Source organism: Corvus hawaiiensis, chromosome 2, assembly GCF_020740725.1.
Source record: "Corvus hawaiiensis isolate bCorHaw1 chromosome 2, bCorHaw1.pri.cur, whole genome shotgun sequence".
NCBI classification, from domain to species: Eukaryota; Metazoa; Chordata; class Aves; order Passeriformes; family Corvidae; genus Corvus; species Corvus hawaiiensis.
In genome coordinates, this window is record NC_063214.1 from 47,833,802 (window position 1) to 47,851,636 (window position 17,835).

General features: G+C 37.3%; 1 long non-coding RNA gene across 1 annotated transcript; it reads left to right on the plus strand.

Annotated features, from left to right (window-relative positions):
• Positions 1-90: 90 nt before the first annotated feature.
• On the plus strand, positions 91-16,511 carry LOC125322256. The gene is made up of 3 exons (XR_007201909.1): positions 91-189; positions 5,264-5,391; positions 14,004-16,511. It is a non-coding gene; the product is annotated as an uncharacterized LOC125322256 (long non-coding RNA).
• The last annotated feature ends 1,324 nt before the right edge of the window (positions 16,512-17,835 follow it).

Consider the following 17,835-nt stretch of genomic DNA (forward strand, 5'->3'; position numbering starts at 1 on the left):
TAGCCGGGGAATGCGGCGGATTAGGACTACAGCTCCCAAGAGCCTCTGCGGCGGGAAGGCCGTTGACGGGCATCCACAGGGGCGGCTGTGCCGTGGTTCGTGCCGGGGCTGTCCGGGCGGGAAGCGGCGGCGGGATCTGCTCTGGAGCCGGGATTGCTCCTGGCTCCCGAAGGCGCCCCGCAGCTCGGGGTGGGTCCCGGGGCCTCCCCGCTGGTGGTCCTTTGCAGAGATCTCCTGGGTGGGCGCCGCTCTGCTGCTGGGGCGAGGCTGAAGGCTTCCAGCGTGCTTAAGCTGCGGCTACTCACACCCTTTTAAACTTTAAATAGCAGCTTGGCGGGAGGAACGCAAAGATAAATGGGCAAAAGGCACCCCCAGGCTTTCTGACGTTTTGTGCTTTAGGCGTGCTCTTACTGAGCGAAATCAGTGTTTTCCTCTGAACTCCAGAAGGCGATAGAGCATCGCGCTCCAAAGTCTTGGGGAGCGTCGCCGGCTGTGTCCTGGTCCTGCAGCTCTTGTGGGCAGGTACAACACCGAGCTCTGGGTTGTATAAGGCCAGGACAGCCTTTTCAGGTGCCTACTACTAGTTTTCATTTTCGCCGTTTGTTTCTCTAGTCCTGTAGGCCTCTTTCTGCTATATTCCCACCATTTTTCCTGGACTTCGGTTTACAAATTTACAAAGTTACAAATATACTGTCTAAAGGGTAGTCCTCAGACTGGATTCTGCATTAACAGTGATGAGGTAATGTGCTAGAATACAGAAGGATTTGTACTTGTGGCTTTCTAAACCACAGCATCACATTCAGTCCCTTTGACATCTTTAGTAAGAAAATACTAGTAGAGGGATTTGGGGTTTTCTCCGATTTACTTGCACATTTATGGTCTTACACAACTACAGATTATTGATGATCTATTGTTGGGTGATAATTTTTTTTTTTTTTGCTCCCTCCATGTGCTAAAAATAGAATCCATTACTGGCAGAGGTGTTGACTTTGTGGTTTGATCATGAAGTACAAGCTTGAGTGCTTGTGTGAAATCCTTTTGAGGCTATTGGGACCTTACAGATCTCCAGCAACATAAAATTATAAGAATTAAACCAGTGAAAATTGTCAACAGTTACACTTTGCATAACTTTCTTATTAGATGCTGCAACAACACAGTATTCCAGTTATAAAAGTGTTTATTAGCAGTTAATCAATTCTGAACACACACATTAAATATAATAGTTTTAATTCAAATACAAATTCTGATTTTGAATTTTGGAAATTTTGACATTCAAAACCAGTAAAGCCAAACACTGCTAAAATTCCTTAAGAATTTTTATTCTCCAGGGAAATAGGAAAAAAGGGGCTAGTATCTACCTTTATTGGTGTCCAGAGAACCTGCAGGGATTAGCACCTGTGCATGTCTCACTGTGGTTCATTTTACACAGGCTTTTATACTTTACAATTCTGGCATCTGCCCTTGTTTGTTTGCTTATCTAAAAGCTACAGTTTTAAGGGTTGGAGTGCACATAAGTTGTGGTTTCTTTATCCTAGGCCTACAAACACAGTACATAGTTCCTATCTAACATATTCCTCACATTCACCTAACTGCTGTTATGCTTTTCTATAACTGTACTTTATTGATTACATTCTTCTATTTTCTATCTATTAAAACAAACCCTATGACTTTGCATTGTTCCAGCCTTTTGTGACAGCTAACATGCCTCTCCCTTCTTACCACTTGAGCCTGCTAGGGCTAGCTCCCTGCTTGCAGTCAGACACAGCAGTCATGCTTAAATCTTTTGCTAATTCATACCTATGCTGAAGTGCTTATGTCACTTACGTCAAGTGAGGCCTGTGTTTCATCAGGACCATGCCCAAGAGTCACACCCTGTGCCTGAGCGCATTGACCAAATGCTCCTTGAACTCTGTCAGGCTGGTGCAGTGACCACTTCCCTGGGGAGCCTGTTCCAGTGCCCAACCACCCTCTGGGTGAAGAACCTTTTTCTAATACCCAACCTAAACCCCCCCTGACACAGCTTCAGGCCATTCCCTCGGGTCCTGTCACTGGGCACCACAGACAAGAGATCAGTGCCTGCCCCTCCTCTTCCCCTCATGAGGAAGCTGCAGACTGCAATGGGGTCTCCCCTCAGTCTTCTCTTCTCCAGGCTGAACACACCAAGTGACCTCAGCTGCTTCTCATACGGCTTCTCTACAAGGCCCTTCACCATCCTTGTGGCCCTCCTTTGGATGCTCTCTAATAGTTTAATGTCTTTCTTATATTGTGGCACCCAAAACTGCACATGGAACTCAAGGTAAGACCACACCTTGAGAAAAAAAAGCAGAGCAGGGACAATCCCCTCCCTCAGCCGGAGAACACTGTGAGAGACAATTTTAAAAGCTTTACTGAAATCCAAAAACATTACATCAGCTGGCTTCCTTCGATCAACTAGGTGGGTTACCTTGTCATAAAAAGAAATTAAATTTGTCAAGCAGGACTTTCCCCTCATGAACCCATGCTGGCTGTGATTGAGACTGCATTATCCCATTTTGTGTGTGTGTGTGTGTGTGTGTGTGTGTGAGCAGAGAGTACTTTTATGCTAGAAGCACTGCTAATGCACAAAAACCCAACCAAAACCAAGAGCCACAATATATAGGTATATAATGACCTGACGTGCCCTTTGATCTGTTATCTACCTGACATAAATGCACATAACTACCATTACAGAGTTGCCAGTTCCATCAAGTGTAGACATAGGTAAAATTGTGTCTCATGGTGTTAATTTTCCAGGTTTTAATGAAACCCCAAATTCAAATGGATTATGTTGCTCTCTCTCCTTGACTAAGTACTTCTTATTTTTTACCTAATAATTTATGTTATTCCACAGTAGCTGGCCATCTGATTTCCTTTTTACTGCATTGAAGAAACAGTGCATACATTGAAAATCAAATAGGTCAGAGAGTAAGAAAATAAACATATTCCTTAAATGCAGTGTAGCTAACATGCTTTCAATCTTAGCCTAAAACTACCTCAGGGTAATTTTTTTTTTGGAGTTGTTTTTTTTAATCTGAAACCTTATCCTAATCATCTCCTCTCAACCTAGCCCTTGATAAATTAATCCAACCATAACCTTATATCAGATTGTGAAGTGCTGATGTCAGTGCCATTTAAACATTTCCCCTGCATTGTCACTGTCTCTTAATTTATTCTCTTTCTGCACTACAGCAGAATCTTTCTGCAGGCTTGATGCAAAGGGTTTTTTTTATTGACCTTGTAAAGGCTTTGGCACAATTTTACCAATAATTTTAAAGCCAGAAGGACCTATTGGGTAATTAAGTTATTTGGTTTAGTCTAAAGAAAATGTTCTAATAAATGTTTCCCCATTTGCACATACATAGGGCAGAAAAATGTGAATTAGGAAATTAACACGAGTACTTCAAACAGTATCTGCTTTCCTTTTTTTTTTTTTTGCAGTCTTTAGTGTAGGTGTTGTTTATTTATAGAAGGATAGAAGCTTAATCAGAATTTGCAGTCTATGTGGAACTCTCATTGAGATAGAGAAAAGGCATTTTTGTTCCAAATGGCCTCTCCAACAGAGAGGGAAGTTTAACATCAGATGTTTTTGCAAAGCACAAGAACTGCATTCCTTTCACATTACCTTTGAACAAGTAGTTTCTGATTTCTTCTGCCTCATCCTGCAGGTCCAGGATGAATTTAGAGGGGCCAAGTATTCTAGAGTGTCAGCTCTGTCCAGTTATCTCACAAATAAAATTACTTGGCCTTAGGTCACTCTGGAAAATCTACATCATCAGGTAGACTTTTCAGAAATATAAATAGAGTAAAAGTCTCTACCCATGACACTGATACAAACCCTCTGGAAGAGATATGGACACGGTGTACTGGGATCCAGACATTCCTTGGAGAAAAAAATTTATGACTTGAATGTTTTGTTTTGCAAGCGTATGTTCTCCTCGCACTAGCTGCTGCAGCATTAGCAGTGTGTCTGCATTTGTTTGGCTTGGAGCAGCAATGCAATTCTAAGCCAAAGGAAGAGCTGCCTAAGGTTGATTAAGTTCTCAGAGTAGTTTTGAAGTATACCCTCTGCATGCCTTTCAGAGAAAACTAAACAGTGCACTGTGCTTCAAATAAGTTGAATGGGGGCATTGTTTTTGGCTTTGTTCTGTCTGAACCCACCCAGTCATAAGACCAGCTAGCTTGCACTCAAGACTTATTTACCACTGATGGGCTCTGAAACCCTAGAGAGCCCCGTGACATGCTGAGGAGCTCATATGCTATTTAAAGAGGTCAGTGCTCTGTGCAGTGTGCTCATTTACGCAACGTTTATCATTCTTTTAAAATCAGCTTTTAAAATAACTTGACACCCATAAATGTCCAGGAAAACAAATATACATTGATGATATATTTTAATCACTTTAACCAAATACTGACATTTTGTTGTCATAAATTCTGCTCCTGTTTAAATGAAACATTCCCAGTCCCTCGTATCTTAGCATAGCTTGTCACAAACAGCATGCAGCCAATTGTCATTCAAGTTGTTTTACAGGTGATTTAGATTGACACTGCTGAGAAGAGCAGCACTCCTCCTACTTCCATCTCTCCCCTGCCTCACCCTCACTTCCACTGCTACACTAGTAATTTCTGTAAATTTTTGCTGTAGATCAGAGGTGAATTCTATCAGAAAACAGATCTGGATTAATACTGGCTTCTTGGGTCTGGGGGTTTTGTTTTAGTTGGGACATGTGTTGTGTGCTTGCTGCGTTGGGTTTAGTCTCAATCAGTTTTCCAAAGTTCATTTTAGATGTTGTGCAGTAGGTTTGGGGTTTTTTTTAAATAGTTGCAGATTATAAATCAGTGAGTGGAAACATGAAATGCTATTTGCATTCTTGAAACAGAGGTATTTTATAATGGTTCTGTGTGAAAGGAGAACTGAAGGCAAGGTTGTTCCAGTTCAAATTAAGGTAATTCCACATTACTAAGAGCATGTATTAGCAGCAAGAGATTAAGACAGGAGTTTGCACTTAGTTCAAGCCATGTTTTTACTGAAAATGTAGGTCACACTAAATTTTCCACATAATTAAACAGAATGAATAAAACTGATTAAGATATGTTTGGAGTGGGTTTGATTACCGTGCTGATAAAATGGGATTTGTTTTGGAACTCCCTTAAATTGCAAGAATATGAGCGACTACTTAGGTAGATAGTGGGAACAAGGAACAGAAGTTTCCTCAGCCAAAAAAAAATATCTTTTTTCTTTTAACAGGATGGCAGTGGCAATCTTTGCAAACTGTGTGTTCTTTATTATAGTGAAATTCTTACATATTCCGGAGAAGAGTAGGCTGAAAGCATCCATAAAAGAAAACGGTAGTCAATTTTGTGCCTAATCACAAAGTAAGTGCCATACTTATTTCTGAGATTTCAGAAGGAAAATACCAAGTGATGCAAGTGTTGTAGAGTTTTACCTTCATGTAGAGAAACAAGAACTGTAGAGATCATATCTTGATTTAATATTTAAATGAAAATAGTCCATTTACATTTTTAATGCGTGTGACGCTCTAGTACTTAAATGTCATATAAAGAAATGAAGAACAGTATTCTCTCTCCACAAAAGAACCGGAAGGGTTTTTTCCTCTGGCTAAAATTGCCATGCTGTTGTTCTTCTCTCTTTGTTGGAGAGGGGAAACTCTGAATAAAGAAACACACCCCTGAATTAGCTTTTAGTTATGTTATTGTTAATTTAAGAATTTGGGGTCTGCAGACTGTTATGTCCATGTACCTGATAGTTCAGTGAAGGGCCTGGATAGTTTACTAATTGAATCAGTAAATAACATAAGCCTAAATGATGTAAGTTAATTCTTGTTACTCTGTGAGAGTGAATATGTAAATGCTGTTAGAAGTAATTTTTTCCCAGCAAACATGTATATTCTGTTTCAGATTGGGATTCATAATTACACTTTTGTTACTTCTGTACTTCAGCAAATCCATAGAATCATAGAATTGTTTAGGTTGGAGGAGACCTTTGAGATCATCAAGTCCAACCATCCCAACTCTGCCAAGTGTACTGCTAAACCGTGTCACTAAGTGTGACATCTACACATCTTCTAAATACTTCCAGGGATGTTGACTCAACCACTTCCCATGCAGTCTGTTCCAATCCTTGCTTCAGAGACTTTTATCTCAAATTTTGCTTTAGAGTAATGACATTAAAACCATGCTGTACCTCCCTAGGGAAGATGACTCTCTTTTTTGTTTTTCAGCAATTTACACAATTCTTAGGCTCCCTTTCATGAGATAAATCAAGTCACATAAGAAGATAATCACAGAAGGCAGTGCATGCAGCAGGTTTCAACCATCCTTCAGTCAGCCATTCTCTTGTAATGGAAAAATAGTTTTAGTTATAGTCCTTTAATTATAGTTGCATTATCAGATGACATGTAACTAACACACAGCTACTGCTGAAGGCCTTTGGCTATTACAGCTGTTATTAAGAGTAACTGCCTATCCACCTTTCCCACATACCTCAATTCTTTTACTCTGCTATCTAAACATTGAAGAGGATAATCTTTATTCATGTAATTTGAGTTCCTGTGACCTAACAAACAGCTATGACTTAACAAGAAGAAGAAAATCACTGTTTCAGGCAAGAATGTTGTTGATCTCTGTTATAACTGAAGGCAAAATTATGTTAGTCTTAAATTGGAAGAGCTTTGCCAGTAGAGTGTCCCCAATTCTGGAATGACTTCACCTAAATCTTATTATATGAAACTCACTTTTGATGCTGTTCCTCAATTGCTATGGCAGAAGAGTATTCCTTTCACTTTTAGATGTGGAAATAATACATATTTATATGGGTTCTGGTGAGTAAGGAGTACATGAGCAATAGTGTATAAATGTACTAAGAAACCGTAATGTCTACTTTGCATAAATCAGCAAAGACACAAGGAAATGCTATTTGTGGTAAATGTTTCTTATGATGTGCATTGTTTGTATAATAAGATTCCAAACATATTTCAGGTAGGTGCAATTTGATAAATATTTGGTAAATAACATTCAATCATTGGTAGCTTTTACAAGAACTGAACCGTAGAGACATAAAAGATTCTGATTCTCAATGCATCAATCTGTAAGAATACAATAAAACAGTTTTCACTATATAAATAATTTACAAGAGAAATAGCATTTGTATTGAAGGAAAAAAAATCTCAGTAAAAAACCAAAATTTACACAATAATTAAGAAGTAGGATGTTGTTCAGTTAGATTAACCTTTCGTTTTGTCCCAAAGGCATTTGAGAGACAGAGACTAGTTCTTGGATAAATACTGAACTGCAGTAAGACATTGCTATGCAGTCTCTTATGTCAGCATTTTACTAGCTGCTGCCTGTGGTTCATGTAAATTAAAGAGCATTTTGCCTTTTTCCTCTTGCCTTGAGAGGGCAAAATAATAGAGTATTCATTTCTTTCATTTCACCTGTAGGTTGCACTTTATGTGTGTTTTAGGATTATCTGGTGCACTTAAATATTTAGTAAGAAATTTATTATCTTCCTTATGTTATTTCATCAATACATTGAAGCTGACCATATGAATCAACACCATGCTACTATCTTTCAATCTGATTTATATTCCACTTTATTTCAGGGAGGTTATTTTACCGTCTCTTAGCTCTGCTTGAGATACTTTGCAAGTAGCCCAGTATGAGGGCAGAATAATATCCAACTGTTAAATAGTGTTTTCATATTCTAGCTGCAATAATATATTTCATGGATATTGCACTAATAAGACTTAAAGTTTTATTTCAGTGTGGAATTAAATGATCCATTTTCAGTATTTATTGTTTTGTGCTCTTTCTGCAATTTTGCAATAGCTTTCAGTTTAACAATCTCTTAAAGGTGAGCAAAGAAGAAGTTAATAAGTTAAAAATGTTAAATGAAGTTTAAAAAATGAAGTTAAAAGTTAAATCCAAGTTAAAAATGCACCTGGATGAGGGAACTGGTGATGAGGCACTATAAAAGATGCTGATGGAATTCTATCAAGTTAGACATCACCAAACTGACATAGATTACATCGTTTCCGAAAAGTTGTTATCTAGAAAATAGGACCTGTGGCAGGTAGCTTCCATATTGCTTGAAACCCCTGTGGTACACCAGTTTTGAACATACTCACTAGATAAATTGACAGGATGTTTTGCATAACTAGTCACAGGCTGTAAGTTTGAAAAAAAAAAAATTTATTGGAATCTTAATAGAGTAACACTCATGGGGGGAATTCAGTGCTTTCATCAGGAGGACCATTTGCTCTCCAAATGGTGACAAGAGCTTCCAATGCAGTCATTATGAGGGCATCCTCAGCTGGATCAAAGGAGAATCAGGGAACTGTTATAATCATCCTCCAGCTGGCCCTAGCAAATACTCCAGCACATACATCATCAATTTCTGTTTATTATCTTAAACTATATGCAAAATATATCTGAGCTGTTGTACCTACATGCATAGGCTGTTCTGTGTACCTTTTCCTTTCCTGCATACGCCAGAACAGTTTCCAGAGATTATTTAAAATTACCAATCCATGTACAGTTTGGTCTCCTCCTTTGCCTACAGCATAAACTGCTCAGGGGAGTTCCCTGGGCTTCCTGGATTGCCAGAGCAAGAAGTTACCCAGCATATCTAAACAGGTAACACCTTCCAGTTGGCCTAAGCACAGCTGGTCTGCCTAGGGCAGTCTCCAAGGGACTGCCCCACAGCTCCCCCTCAGCTCCTGTGTCCATTCCTTCATTTTTAAGGTGGGTAGGAGTTCAGTCAGTCAGGAGATCACAGAGTTACTGTGCTGCAAATCATTCCATTGCCTTGTCTTTGCAGAAACTAGCGAGGAAACGTTCAGTCTGCTGGGGAGGACTGGCAGTGGCTCTGATCGTGCAGTACTCAAATAGGAAGAGCAGGTGGCTGTGAGTGCTAGTGATAGTAGCCAGGGTCAGTCTGTTTGGCCTCCTCATGGTGGCTCGTCTGCAGGTCCAAGATCAAACCAGGAACTTGAGTCCATGAGGATCTGGGACAGAACCAGGGAGGTGGAAGGCTGGATGCAGACATACTGGCAACATAGTTCAGCTGAGAAAGCATGGGTAAGAGCCTAAGCTCAAAGGCACGTGAACAAATGAGGGGCAGGAATTTGCAGTCCTCTCACAGCAATCTTTCAAGGCTCCACAGCTGTGCTGACAAGGCTGGCACTGAGCCCACGCTGCCAGGCCCTCTGGAGAGGTGAGAGACAGTCAGAACTTTGACAGCTACATCATTCTTGTAAGTACAGAGCAAACACAAATTTCCCTCTTTTATTGCAATTGTAATATAAATTCCATAGATTCTGGCAGAGATACCTCTTCCTTTTGGCAAAGGATATCCAGAAGTTTTGCCTTGCTGAAGATCAAATAAAACCATTTCAGCCTGCAATTAGGATGGACACAGTCGTCATCATTTTACATTTATAATGTAATTTACAGTATGCTAGTAAGAATTTTTTTCTGTTTGTATATTGACTTGCTCCTTGAGTTTCATAAATGCTTATCAGAACTCTTTTTTGGGTACTTGTTTGAAGCTAACATAATAAAAAATAATTTGTCGTTTGTTTGGGGATGTTACCAAATTAGTGGTTACCATGTGGCATCTGTGTAGCATCTGTTTAACAGATTTCCTACAGGCATAATTACCAACAACAGTTGCAACTCCTGCCACAGCATGTTTCAAGAGAAGCAAAGGAAGTACTTTTACATAAATCATCAGATGGTCTTTAAATAATTCAAATGAAACATTCTAAACAAAGACCTTGTAAGAGCTTAAAGAACTATCCTGAGCTCATGGTCCCTTAGGCAGACAGCCCACAGCTCAGCAGTGCACAGCACAGGTTTTCATTATAGAAACTGTTACTTTTGTGTCCTGAACTGCATAAATGAATGTGAGCCATTGATATAGGATTAGTTTCAATCATCCTTCCCTAGTGTATATTTCAAAAAATAGCTTTCTAATATTTCAGAAACTTTTTATTTAGCCTATGCATTACCAAGTGCAAATCTATTGAATCCTGTAAAAAAATGGTCTTCAGGAGAGACTGGGAAATCCATTCCCTCTGGAAGGTGTTTATCATGGCAAGGATAAATAGGTTTTGTAGCCCAGGTAGAGTATACTATTTGTTGTCCTTTTTCATAACTCAGCCCTGAAAAAATAATCCATTTGTTAAGCTATTTTTTAGTCAAAATGCTATTATTTGGTTAAATAAAAATTAAAAAGAAAGAAAAAGGGGGGGGGGGGGGGGGGGACAGGGGGGGAATTCAATCTCTAAATGAAGGCAAGTCCTGAAACTGAGTAGAAATAGTTTTTATTTTTAGAGATTTATAGTCAAACAAATACCTAAAGCTCTTTGGTCAGTGAAGGGCTTGGCTTTATTTTAAGTCTGTTTTCTGCCTATGTGGAATCAAGTGACTGTTGTAGAGAAACTTTCTGCAGCAGCATATGCATTCTGTGCCCTTTGAAAGACCTCCTTGGCTGAACCGTAAACCATAAGAAATACCTAGGATGATAGAAGGTTTCTGGAAATGTATTCATGTTTTGTTTTTGACTTTGGTTAGACAACTTAAGTTAGCTGTTACAAGGAAAATATCAATGACTCCAGAAGAAGTTGCTATTCTAACCTGAAAATAAGCTAATAAAAGTTAGCCAAGCAGGCTAACTTGTTTTTTAGTACATATTCCCTAAGAACACATTCTGTCAAGTCACAAGTCTTTTCCAATCCTGCAACATAATTCCACAATCTCCTCCCCTTTCAACTACATCCTGCCCCAAGCAGTCTTGATCATGCTGGAGCTATGGCTTCAACAAATCTGTCACATGTGTCTCTGCACAAGAATTTGTATTCCAGGGATTTCAGTGCCAAAGTAGCTTCACAAAGCACATACTGGTTTTTGTGCTATTATAGACATACTGCAGTGGTAACGTCTTTTGTAGGCAATAGCTTGAAACCTCCAGCTCTGCCAGTGTATCAAACAACCTTTAGGTCATGTTTTCCTCTTCTTCTGGAAGAAATTTGATTAATGATTTAGAGATTACAAGTTCTACACCTCCTTATATATTTCTGGAGATGTCTATTTGTCAAGCACTGATGAATATTATACCTTCATTTCTCAAGTACAACCAGAAGTTCTAAGTGTGGCATGCTGATTGACATTTTGTAGTGAAAAGCAATGTTACATTGAAAGTGTTGATGTTTTAATCACAATTTAAATATTGCACAAAAAATACTAATTTCAGGTAGTGATGTTACAGCCTTACACCAATTAAAACAGTAAATCAATTGAAACTAAATATATCTTTTCTTTGGATAATAAAGCTGCTGTTTGTGGATTTGAAGCTTTTATCAATGGAAAACTCATCACTGGAGCTATAAAATACTATTGTACTTTGCCTTTGATGTAGCTCCTTCGATCTCAGAATCTGAAACCACTTAATTAGCAATGAAGATGTGCAACACTAATCTTAGTTTCTCTCATGTCTTTTGTTGTGCCACTTAGCAGTATTTCAATGTAGTCATGTCATTTAAGAGAATATTGGCTAAGCTTTCAGTCTGTAGAGATTAAATTACTTAGCTTGGGAAAATCTTTCATAGGTTAAAGAAAAGTGTTGAATCAAAAGAATGGGTAATACCAAAAAGCTATCAGTCAGAGTGATGGAGCTTAACAAATGGACCGAGATGCACCAGTATGTTAAATATCGTGGCTTAGTGCCTGCCAGAAAATTTACAATTGTCCAGTTACAGACTCCTTGCTCATGTCTTTGTTGGGAAACTTCTTTTTACTAGAACTCATTTGGACCATACATTTGATACCATTCATCAAGTTTTGCCAGAAATTAAGGAATTATTAAAAGTTTGACATTTCATATTATAGTTTCATTTTTCCTTATGCTGCATCAAAAACAAATAGTAGTTTCTGTCTTAGCATTTCGTTTCAGTCCCTCTGTACACTAATTAAATTATCGTTTTGGAAAACATAGGATTTAATGAGATAATTAAAGCTAGTTTCTGGTTTTTGTTTTGGGGTTTTCTTAGGATATTTTTGTAATAAGTGTTGGAAATTAATCTCCATCTTCTGCAGTGGTGATCGAAATCACCTATGTCACTGCACTGAGTTTTCAGAATGGCTGTATCTCCTTTCATATGCCAGCTTCTGTTTCACTATGGCAACAGGAAAAAGCACTGAATGAAAACATGCAGATTTGTTAAAGCACAATCTTAAAATAACATCTTGTTAGGAAGCAAAAGTTCTGTGCCTGGAGGAAATGTAGTTACACAAGAGACTTCAGTAAGCTTATGATTGTTTTCCTTTTAATTTCTCCCCTTTTGTTAGAGGATAATTGTTTGTAATCATTCTTGTCATAAAGCAACTAAACCATAAACTTAGGCTTGCTGTGATTGGTAGAAGGCCTTGTAACTATCTCTGAGGATGTATTTGCTCCTGTAGGACTTAGAAAGTTGACCTGAGTTGGCACATCTCCTATTTTGAGTTATCTCTGTCTGTGCTTTGGCCTGCACATATTGACCTCTGTCTGCAAAATGGGAGGTGATTCCACATCATGTGTATCTTGGGTCATTTCTGTACCTTGTTTGTATTATTAGACCTATCAAATTGCTTTTTTAATGTCATTGCAGAAATAAACTAAGAAGCAAGGTCTGCAAATGAAAGCTAAAAAAGAGAAAAAAATACATGCAGTTTTACCAAGTGAGGTTTGGAACAGTTAGCCAGGGAAAATTATGAACTCACCTTCTCTGAAATCCAGTCTGGCTGGCTGTTATCAAGCTTTGCTTTAGAAAATAAATGTAATGTGTTATAGAGGAGATCATGCTAAATGGCCTCTTGATCCTTTCTAACCTTTTAAGCTATGAATACCCATAATGAATCAATGTGGTTATTCTTTGGGTAGCCTAGGAACAAAAATTTGTCTAACTAGTTTGGTATTCCCCACTTCCATCTAAAGAGTTTAAAAGGAGAGAAAACATAGCTCCTTCTCATGGATATATCATGGCATGCAGATTAAATATCAATTTCCCTGGAGTGCCATTCATGTTTTTTTCTTTTCTCTTCATTTAGTGGATTTTCCATGGATATGTGTATTGAGATACCATCTAGTATTAAACAGTTGTACAGATAAAGATAAATGAATTTCACTGTAGCTATGCCTCTGCCTTGACAGTTCTGTGGTGTATTTAAAATGGAAGTTTTATCCTAGGAAATACTTGTGCCTCATCTCTCGCTTTGTGCACGGTTCATTCTGCAAACAGCTTGGTTCTCTGTTCTTCTCAGCTGAAAATTTCTGTTGTGCTTGCAGCCTTTCTGGTTTGTCTTCTTATCTAAAAATGCATTAGGGAAAGTCAATGATATTTTAAAGAATGTAATATATAAATGGAAACCTTGTAGACTTTCTTTAACCTCTTTGGGAATAGGCCTTGGGACTACCTCTATTAAATCTATTGTTGTCATTCTCTGTCCTTACAAAATAATTAATATTCACTATATTGTTATTAAATAAATATTTAAGTGATTTTTTTTTCCTCTTCTAGAAAAAAACTGCCAGGCTGCAATTAAATTAGTTAACAAGGTTTTGTTCTAAATATCTCATTTTCTCAGGACTACCTACCTCAAAACCAGGTAGAGAAGCATCCCAACAAAATGAGAGACATCATGCATAACTTGTACCGTTCATGACATAATAATGAATATGCTAAAACATCATAAACAGGAACGGTTCAGTTTTGATGAGTATTTCACACCATGGAAGGCAATGCATTTTGATCCTTTTTCTTAAGCTGAGCATTCTCCAGAAATAAATTTTGTTTTCAGTTGCACAGAATGTTTTGGGTTTTTTTTATCCTTTGCTTCATACACATAAAATGTTTTAACAGTGTCTAATCATTTCTGTTAAATCCCAGTTTTTTCCTAACTGTTGTGTTCCTGTTTTTATTTCCTAGAAATGTGACTAGAGCGTTCACTACAGATGTTACATTTGGAGCAGTGGATGTGAACAAACAAGTCACAGCTGAGGCTGGAACTAAGTAGCATCTATGAGTCATGTAATTGCTATATTACTTAAATATAAACAAATTATTAAACCGTTACATTTTTAGGACTGTATTTACAATTTACACACAAATATTTACAGAATCTGTCAGTATTTTATTCTAAGGCATCTGGCCTTCCTAGAAGATTTTGCGTTCTCCTGTAGCTGTTGCTGCTGCAGTGATTTTTCTCAAAGGTATTTGAATCTTTTTCACTAAAAAGTGAAAAAAACATAGCTGGCACTTCTAGCACTCTGAAGCACCCACAAACAGAATCCAGGTATGGCTGTGTCACAGAAAAGCTCATTATCACCACTGGAAAACATTAGTAAAAGGTTAGGTAGGAAAGGAAAGATCAATTCCAACCCCTTTTACTTTCACTCACAGGAACTCCTTGCCTGAGAAATACACTTAAAACTCAAGAGAATATCTTAAAATATGTGATTCCAGGTTTTTACTATCCCACATGTTTTGTGAAGTCCCTGGCACTTTTAGTTATTTTCAGCTCCTTTTTATATTTTTTCTTAGGTAAGATAAAATGCTGCAGAGGTGAAATGCAAAGCCTTCACATGACTCATCTGTCCATCCAATGTTGAAATTGATTAAAATAAGTAAGATGACAGATAATATTTTCTTTCCAGCAATGATGTCTTTTCTTATTCTTCCTTTTCATCAGTGCTGCTTAGTTTTAATGTATTCGTTTGGGGATTTCTTTCTGATGACTGCAATGATACAGCACCTCCCTCAAGGAAAGAAGGAAAGTGCTTCTTATTTGTGCAAACCTTTCTTTCCCTAGTGGAAACACTTTAACTTCTTCAGGCGTTTCATTGTTCCATTTTTGAAAACCTTTGTTTTTTATAGCATCTCTGTTCTTAGCAAGGACAGTGTGTACTTCTGGTTTACATATTCTTTTTAATTCTAGTACTTCTCACAAACTGATGGTGGCATTGATGACTCTAAAAGATTATATCTGTGATTTTTTTTTTTTTATTTGGAATCAGTGCTGTTTGCAGAAGAGTAAATTGAATAAGAACATGAAACCATCAAATTCCCTTTTCAGTTTTTCATGTGATACCTGGGTTATAGGTAAAGGACAGGGAAATTTCACTTTTCAGGCATTAAAAATAAATGACACATATATTTGTTAAAACTCTAAATTACGGCTATATTCTGCTTTTATTCCAAAAGAAGAATAATGAAGATGTTTGGGTACACGTGTAATGAAATAGTATTTGTCCACTCCCCTGACGATCTTGCTTCTCCTCCTGTAAGCTTGCATGCTTCTGTTTCAACCAGAGTTTGAAACAGCATTTGAAGAGCAGCTGTCCAATGAAATTATTATTTTAATAGATTGCTCAAATTCTATGGCAGGCTCAGCTCTGCACCAAGGAAAGCCAATTGCTTTACATGTCTTGGAAATTTTTTTTTTTCAGAGAAAGAATGAATATTCAAATTTGGCACTGATGAGTTCCTCTATTTCCTTTTCACCCAAGCCAGCTGTTACCTACTTGTCATGGCTTAATTTTACGCACATCTTTATTATCAAGCCAGCATAACACACTGAACCACGACCAAGAATGTGTGGCAGTATGTAATACTTCTATTCTGATAAGTCATAAATCTTAAGCTTGTGTTTCCATATTGTTGCTCCATGCTTAACATTTTAGTGCTCTTAAAATCAATCTTTACTGACAGATTTCACAGAATTTTCTTCATTTTCAATGAACATCATACATGATTTGGCAACACTGAAGGGGTTTACTACAGTAAGTAAATCACTTTGGTTGTATTCTAAAGAATGCTTTCTGTGTGGAATGCTTATCATTGCAAAACTCTAACATGCAACTTTTCCTTTTTTTTTCCTTTAGGCCAGCTTTCAAGATTTTTCTGTTATTTAGTCTATTTTTAAATTTGCCCTAATAACAAGCACAATCACATCTGAATATTATTTCCCCCTAGATATACCTTTTGGAGTCTCATACCTCTTATTGCTTGCTCACAGCAGAAATTACTTCCTTCCTTCTGGAAATCTGTAATTTGTAAGTGAAGGCTGCACTTAGACCAAAGAACATTCAGTGAAAAGGAAAATGCTTTTGGCACCAAAGGATCAGCTGTAATTACTTAGGGCAAGAGGTTTTGGTTAGTGCTGTATTTAATCAGTGCCAGAAGTAGATTAGAACCCAACCAAACACAAACTGCAAAATTCCCAATAACCCATTACCAAGTTAAAGTGTGAAACCCAGGCGCATGTTTGACAAACCACTAAAGTGAATTCCCTCCCCAGTAGTGGTTCCATGGTGAAGCAATTAACTGGCATTAGGCAAATGCTGCTTTAAAGTACTTTGCAGAAAGTACCATTTTTGTTGTCAAGAAATAATTTAAATGGTAATGTTGCTTCTTTTTTCTTCTTCCTTGGTTCCAAATGGAAAAAAAAAGATACTGTCATTGATTGCTACTGTTCTTGTGCTACAGTTCATACGATGCACAAAGGAATTGAAAGGGATAGTTTTCAAAACACTAATGAAATTGGAAGATTCACCTAATTGAAGGTGCGCTTTTAAAAAAAACTTTTATATAAATCTTCTCAACATACAAAGACTAATATCGTTATAGAGGTTCAATAGCTATACTAAAGGATATTATAACCAATATATAATAGATTCCTTGGGCTAAAAGGGGAAGCTTTACACACTTCGTACTTTACAGGGCATGTAGGCAAAGGATACAGAAACAAGTCAGGAGAGCCATGGAAATTTTCCTTCCTCTTTTGAGGAATTATATTATTCATCTGCATCTGATAATATTTTATACATGCTGGATCATCATACTGTAGAAAATTTTGTCTTTCAAATAATTATCATTAGAAGAATTTATTTTTTTCCTGCTCCTTTGGTGGACTTAGAAGATTTTATTCTAATGAAACTTCATTTCACAGTGGTGTTCATTGTGCTTTTGCATTGATCAAGAAAGCAATAGAGTTGGTAAGAAGGCAATTTCCATCTATTTGCTATCAACTTGAACTTAGGAAAGACTGTGATTCTGCTACCAAGAAGATATTGGGTATCAAGTTTATCTAACATAAATTATCCTTCTACATAAAATATTTAATGATATCTTTCTTTAAGCTAATAACAGAGTTAGCTTTCCTTGCAGTTTTACAAACAATGTTTAAGTTGAGGACATTTGATCTTATAGTTACTAAATAAAAATTTTCACAGTCACACACTTTAAGGTATGGAAACAAAGGGTCTTACAGTTAGTAAGTGTTGTTTTTACATATATGTCATATTTTACTTACCTGTAACTGTTTAAAATACCTTAATATTTAATTTTTTTATTCTAAATTCTGGTTTGTTGCACATCGTAAAGTACTTTGATAACATCTTTGTTTCGATTTCTGCAAAACTCTCATGTACTTCAATGGCACAGTAAAGAAAGCATAATGTGACAATTCAGTTAATATGGCAGGAGATGTTTTGATAGATACAAGAGTGTGATAAACAAGGAACTAATAAATATCTTTATAACATATCAGTGTTTTTAATTGGGTGGTTTTGTAATTCCTACAGTGTGCCTTGCAATGCAAACAGCAGAACAGATATTTTTCTACTGCACTGCTTTTCTTATTGATCATAGGTCAATTTGTGAATTCATAGGTCAGTTTTGTTAGGAGGAAAGAGTTCTCTTTTCTTCCTGCTGTTAACACTGTATTCTGATTTTATGCTGATGAAAAGCAAACAAATTA